The following is a 7,622-nucleotide window of genomic DNA, read 5'->3' as shown; positions in this document are numbered from 1 at the left end:
GCTTAAATCAGCGATATCTTTCAGAACAGTTACTAATGCGATATCGATTTCCTGTTCAGATGCTAAACAGGGAGCTACCTTTAGGATTACTTCGTAAGCCTACTTGTATTCGTTGTACTTTCGATATATACAGAACAGCGTTGAGATACCGGTATGCTTCACTGGCAACGTGGAAGTCGTGATACGTGGCCGGCGATTGTTTGCGACGAAGTTTGCGTTAGCATGCATTTCGTTTTCTGCGAAGGGCTCGCAGCGTCGATATACTCCACGCCGGAGAAACAGGTTGTCGTTTTACTGGGAGAATATTCTGTAACCAGTCCTGAATTACTCGGCAGAAGTTTATAGTCATTGCATCTGCATCGCTGTCCCCTAGATGCGTTGACCAGTCCAGATGGAGCAAATAGTCACACAGCTCTGAAAAATCAATCCTACGATAATTCAGCAGTTTGCTAGCTGAAACAACTACCGGCATAACCGGGCAACAAGGCGATTGCATCATGATAACTAGCGATAGGTGGTGCGTGTCGACGTGCAGAAGCAAGATACTGACTTCTCGACCGAAATATTGTGGTCCTTCGAGCAGAAAACTAGGTCAAGGACCCGTCCGATTTGATTGGTATGCGTAAAGCGGCAGTATGGATCTGTAGCAGCTTGGAATCGCACATTGCACCGTATCCCATGTGATCAAGTTGTTTAAAGGGCATCAGAGCGGTAGAAAACGAAGCACTGCATGACTATTGAACCAGTTAAAACGTCAATCCCACATTTCGATTCAAGTTTCAATTTGTTTTTAACTACAGCAATCAAACATTTGGCACACCACATATATAAATTTGGAAGGAACCGAACCTTAGCCAACCAACTAGAAAACTTTGTTTGGCAAGCGATTTGCGGATGTGGAAAAATATTTGTTTCTTTGTCATATTTGAGTCTGTAAATGAACAAATTCACAAGGAAATGCCCAAAAGTGACTTCTTGAGGTCTTACGAAGACTCGACACTATTTGGTCGGATTTGGCATGTTTCATTTTGCATGGTCAGTCTTAGACTGACACAATACCAATAATGTTGCTCTGTAATACATCTGCCTTATCTAGAATAAATAAACCATCGTGTAGACACACGTCATGAAATCCCAATAAACAAGTTTGAAAATGGCCTTTTTAAAGTGTTTACACACATAAACCCTGACTTTCCCCTAGATTGCAATAAATGAGTCACGGCAATGTGCGTGCGTTTGAGGATATTTGAAGAACCTCAAACATTTGGTAGCGTAACCCAACCCCAACATTCCCCCTTCTTGATGGAAGCACTCTTAATCCTCAAACAACGTCTACCAACTATGAAGGTCAGATAACACCGTCTGGGAATACTATAGCGTAGTTATTAAGTCCATGACGATATTTGGACATCGGCAACGACACCAGGTTGTGAAAATCCTCTTTGTCGTCCCACTTTATTTTTAAAGTAATGTCAACACGGTTGACAGATTTGGCTTTAATTTGTAAAAGAGCCTCAGGGTGGTATGGAGTGGAAACTGTACCGAAAAGTTAGGAATTTGATCATCCTACTACTACAGCTGCTTATAGCTTTTCAATTGTAGGGGCCCCCTAGCTCAAGAGTGCCCAGGGGCCCCGTGTAGCCTTAAGACGGCCCTGCACCCTATCACCTGATTCACTCTCAATCGTGCCACTCTATTGTACCTTTGTCACTCCCTCTGGCATCCCATGTGGGACATTTTTCTTAGGCCCCACTTCTGACATACCATGCGAGGCTGACTTTTGTGCTCACCTTTTTCATTCCTTGCTAGGCTGACTTTTGTGCTAGCCTCTACCAACCTGTGAGGCTGACTTTTATGCTCACCCTTAACATGCAGTGTGAGACTGACTTGGATGCTCACCCTTTCACTCCTCTGCCACGCCATGAGGCATCGATAGCTTAGTTCCAACATACTACGCTACGACCCTCCCGTCTTGGCATGAGGCAGTCCACTTATACGCCTATACACTCACTCTTCTGTCTTGCTTCGGGGTGGCTGGGTTTACCCCTTACGCGGTTGCCATTCGCTGCGCCAACCTACCTCGGCATGAACAGACCATTCACTCTCTTATTTTGCGCTTGGCCTTTTTCGCTCCAGCTAACCAATCACTAGTTAGCCGTGCCCGCCGTCTGTTGCTCGGTTCGCCAGATTACCTGTAGCCTACTGGCAATCTGGATGGTAGCAGCCGAGACTGCGTTCCACTTCTCCACCGTTTGACACATCCGCTGAATAAGGGTATCCGGGGTTGTGTCCCAGCCACAGACGTCAAGCATTGCTCTTCTTTCGACGTCGAACCGATGACATACGAACAGTATGTGTTCGGCAGTTTCATCTACACCTGGGCAGTCCGGGCAGACTGGGACCTCCGCGTGCCCGAACCTGTGGAGGTACTGACGGAAACAGCCATGGCCTGACAGGAATTGTGTCAGGTGGAAGTGAACTTCCCCATGGGGTCTTCCCACCCAGCTCGATATGCTAGGTATCAGCCGGTGGGTCCACCTACCTTTCGAGGAGTTGTCCCACTCACGCTGCCATCTGGCGACCGAGGTCACCCTGGTGCGCTCGCGGGCTCCCCTATTTCCACGTAGCTCAAAGCACTCCTCATCTTCCCGAATGACCAGCCCGACTGGCATCATGCTCGCTATCACGCAGGATGCATCGTGTGATACCGTGCGGTAGGCAGATATCACTCTGAGGCACATCACGCGGTAGGTGCTCTCCAGTTTCTGTAGGTAACTGGTTACCCTCAGTGCTCTTGACCATGACGGGCCGCCGTACCTGAGGATAGATACGGCAACGCCTGCCAGTAACCTACGTCTACTGGCGCACACCTTTGAGCTGTTGGACATCATTCTCGATAGTGCCGCAACAGCAGTCGACGCTCTCTTGCACGTATAGTCGACATGGCTGCCGAAGGTCAGCTTGTCGTCTATAATGACTCCGAGAGACTTCAGACTTCGCTGTGAAGTGATCGCGACTTCTCCCACATGGATAACTGCATGTTGTGCCGACTTGCGGTTGTTGACGATAACTACCTCCGTCTTATGATGAGCGAGCTCCAGGCCTCTCGCGCTCATCCATTCCTCCACCGTGCTAATCGCGTGTTCTGCGGTTAGTTCTACTTCAGGAATTGACTCCCCGTAGACCTCCAAGGTTACGTCGTCGGCAAAGCCGACGATCTTGACCCCAGGAGGGAACTTCAGTCTCAGAACCCCGTCATACATGAGGTTCCATAGCACCGGGCCTAGGATCGAGCCCTGCGGGACTCCGGCGGTAATCGGAACCCTTTTCTGACCGGCATCGGTCTCGTATAGCAGTACGCGGTTTTGGAAGTAACTTTCCAGGATCCGGTACAGACCCACCGGTAGGCTAAGCCGGTGTAACGAGAGCGCGATGGCATCCCAGCTTGCGCTGTTGAATGCATTCTTCACGTCAAGTGTCACTAACGCACAGTATCGAATACCTCGCCTTTTTCGTTGGATCGCTATCTCGGCAGTATTTATCACTGAGTTGAGAGCGTCCACTGTGGACTTACCCTTCCGAAAGCCAAACTGGTTGCTTGACAGACCGTCCGTACCTTCCGCGTACGGGGTGAGCCTGTTGAGGATGATCCTCTCAAGCAGTTTGCCAGTCGTGTCTATCAGACAGATTGGTCTGTACGCCGATGGGTCGCCTGTCGGCTTCCCGGGCTTCGGCAACAGCACCAGTTTCTGCCTTTTCCATCTATCGGGGAAACGGCACTCGTCAAGGCATCTCTGCATAGCTAGCCTGAACATGTTCGGGTTCGCTATGATCGCTGCCTTGAGAGCGTTGTTCGGGACTCCATCCGGCCCTGGAGCTTTGTTCATTGCTAGGGATTTAGCCACTGCGAGTAGTTCTTCGTTCGTCACTGGAGCCACCATTTCGACCGTGCCCGCACTGTCTCGTAGTGCAGGTGGCCAGGGGCTTGTGGCTCGAGACGGGAAGAGTACTTCGATAATCGTTGCCAACCGGTCCGGAGACCGTTCTGGGGGTGAGGAGCCCCCTTTGGTCTTGGCCATCACAATCCGGTAGGCGTCACCCCACGGATTCGCGTTGGCACTCTCACACAGGTTGTCGAAACACGCTCTCTTGCTGCTTTTAATAGCCTTGTTAAGGGCTAATTTCGCAGCTCGAAACACTTCACGGCGGTTCTCTCTTGCATCCTCGGTGCGAGCTCTTTGCATCCTACGTCTAGCTCTGAGACAGGCTGACCGTAGAGCTGCAATCTCGGCACTCCACCAGTATACCGGGCATCTACCGTTTCTTGGCAGTGTTTTTCTCGGCATAGTGGCGTCGCACGCGCGTGATAGAACAGCTACCAGCGCATCCCCGCTTAGACTGTCGGTGTTGGCCTCCAGTCCCAGGGCCGCGGTGAAAGCTTCGCTGTCGAAGTGATTGGACTTCCACCCGCGTACCTGACAGGGATCTCCCGCCCTCGGATGCTGCACACCATAGTTGATCTTAAAGCGGATTGCTAGATGATCGCTATGGGTGTAGCCTTCGTCTACCCTCCATTCCATGCCTGGAGCCAGACTCGGGCTGGCAAAGGTCAAATCAATCCACGCCTCCACTCCGTTTCTACGGAATGTACTAGCGGAGCCATCATTAGCTAGCACAGTATCGAGTTTCGCAAACGCTTCCATTAGCGCTTGACCCCTGCTATTTGTACAGCGGCTGCCCCACTCCACTGCCCAAGCGTTGAAGTCTCCCGCTATTACTACCGGTTTCCGGCCCACGAGGTCCGACGAGAGCCTGTCGATCATCTGGTAGAACTGTTCTATTGGCCACCTTGGTGGGGCGTAGCAGCTGCAATAGAACACACCATTGATCTTGGCAATCGCCACACCCTCGGCGGAGGGGTGTATTACCTCTTGAACCGGGAACCTTCCCGTTGTACAGATTGCCACCATTCCAGACCCGTCCGACACCCAATTGCCGTTGCCGGCAGGGATGCTGTACGGGTCTGATAAGAGGGCGACATCTGTCCTCGACTCCGAGACCGACTGCCACAGCAGCTGCTGGGCTGCTGCACAATGGTTAAGATTTAGCTGTGTGACTCTCACGGCTTCTTCTTATTTAACTCGCCGAAGGGACACGAAGGTCCGCCCATAGCATGTTTATGGGCTTGCTTCTTAGCGGTGCAGATAAGGCACTTATATGCCTTAGTGCACCCCCGCTCTTTATGCCCCTCCTCGCCGCATCGACGACATAGCTTGCTCCTGTCTAGGCCTTTGCATTCGTAAGCTTTATGGCCGGATTCTAGGCACCGATAACACCTGTCCACTGAAGGCGGCTGGGGTATACTAATAGGGCATACCGACCAGCCGATCTTCAGCTTCCCTTTCTCGGTTACCTTTTTGGCATCCGCATTCAGTAGCCTGAGGTAGGCTACCTGGGTGCCAGAGGGTCCGTCCCTCAATCGCACAGAGGCCCGCTCGATTGTGACGCCGCATTGCTCCTTGACGGCTGCGACGACGTCTTCTGCGGTCGCGAACTCGTCCAAGTGCTTGCACTGGAGAGTTGTTTCCGCACCTAGCGACCTGATTTGGGCGCCCTCACCAAGGACCTCTTGGGCCAAGGCCTTATATACTGCACTTGATTGTGCGCCTCGCTTCAGCACCAGGAGCATCTCTCCCGTATTGGTGCGTCTTACGCTACGCACATCCTGCCCAAGGGCCGAGAGTCTTTCGGCCGCCTTCATCGATTTAAGGACATCGGCGTATTTGTCCTTGTCGGTTTTTAACCACAAGGCTTCGCCTCTGTCCTTGGCCTTCCTCGCAGGCCGCGGTACCTCCGGTTTCGGTGCCGGCTTTTTCTTGGTAACCAGCGTCCAGGGGTTTGAGCCCCCCTGCCCCGGTCGTGTCGGGTTGCTGGTACCATCGCTCTCCACAGCGAGGTCACTCTCGCCCTCGCTTACCTCACCCAGGCGGCGTTTGACCTTGACGGTTGCACGCCGAGTGGTGTCGGTTTTGGCACCCTCTCCTGGCGACTTCCTAGGGCGCTTCGCATTCGATGCCGTCTTGCGATTGCCCTTTCCTTTTCCCTTCGAGGGGAACTCGGTCGTCGCTCCGATCGACGTGGCTGCTCCGTAGAAGGTAAAGGCCACTGTCTGTGAACCTCTATTGACCTTCTCTCTTTCCTCCCTATTGGAGGCCACTGTCTGGGTTTCTCTGTCGGGCCTCTCCCGACATTCCACCCTCTCAACATATGCCTGCTGTTCCTGTCTTGCGACACGAACAGCTTTCCGGAGCTCCAGAAGGCTCAACTTCAACTCCTTGGCTATGTTCTGCTTTGCGCTAGCGAAGTCGATTATAGCATCGAGTTGCTTCGCTACTTTGCGCATCGCAGCTATTGGCCCCTCCGATGCATTGGTAGGGGTATTGCCTACCACTGCTGGGGGGTCGCTGGTGCTTTCGGGTGCAGCACTCATCGCTCCACTACTCTCCCCACGGGGGGGAGACCTCGCCAAACCACCTCTTGCGAAGGGGTTTGGCACCTCCGTCTGTTTATTTTTATTTGCCTCCATGTATAGTCCCACGAGTAGCGCGAGAAATATATGTCCGCCACGCCAGAGCTCCGCATTAGCGTGGTAAGGGACGCTTACTGTGGGGGTTGCCCAGGTACCCCACAGGCTCCGTTAACGATCGAGCATCTTTTTCACCCCCTCGATCACTCATCCCTCGGCACGGGTCGCTTCACGCCTTGGAATTGGGGTTATGCCCTACCTTGCTTTACGTGGTGATCTCGGCCCGGATCATCACAACCATCCTCCTTTACCAGGGCTTTGGACCTGTAGCTCTGGATCTCAATAGTTCCATGTACGTATGTTATTACAGACATGCTACTATTGGGATCCGTCATTCGCTAGCGGAGTGTCTGGTCGTGACAATCTGGTATATACAGTGCTACCTAGCAGTGTAAACAAGACCAAGTGGGCTTTCCTCATGTAAATGTAAAACGCTAAACCGGAAGTCACCTTCCTGGTTTTCAGAATGGTTCCAAAAACCGATCTCTGGTATCTATTCGTAAATCCCGTTCCAAAATACCTATATTGATTAGGTTATTGAGAGCATTTGCCACAAAAAATGAGGTGCCTGTCAAAAGCTATATAGGGGTGCCAGCAACCGACCACTTTCCCCTACATATTTTGGAATTATTTTTATCAACTCTTGTATTTCTATGCAACATACTATATATTTATTGACCCATGATCTGTCTGGCAGATTACCCATTTGACTGAATCAGCAGACCACCTTAGAGATTAACGACCCATAATTTGCAACGTCAAAATAATATTATAATCGCACCAAGTAGCACGCGACGCAGTTATTCTTATACATATTTCAACAAATTGTGTCATACCCTGACCAACACAAAAAATCGACTTGCGTAACAATTTCAGCGCTAGACAGACTCCTCGGGATTTTTTCATGAATCGCAATCAATGCGACCTTGCTGCTAGAAGTTACGCCTTTAGTATGATTATGTTATAGATTTTTTCTGTCGCCTCTGCAATCACACATTGTTTTCATTACAAGCTACGAAATAAAAACATTGTACCG

The sequence above is a fragment of the Topomyia yanbarensis genome, chromosome 2, assembly GCF_030247195.1.
Source record: "Topomyia yanbarensis strain Yona2022 chromosome 2, ASM3024719v1, whole genome shotgun sequence".
Lineage (NCBI taxonomy): Eukaryota > Metazoa > Arthropoda > Insecta > Diptera > Culicidae > Topomyia > Topomyia yanbarensis.
The sequence above is the reverse complement of the archived record's forward strand: the minus strand, read 5'-3'. Positions refer to the sequence as shown.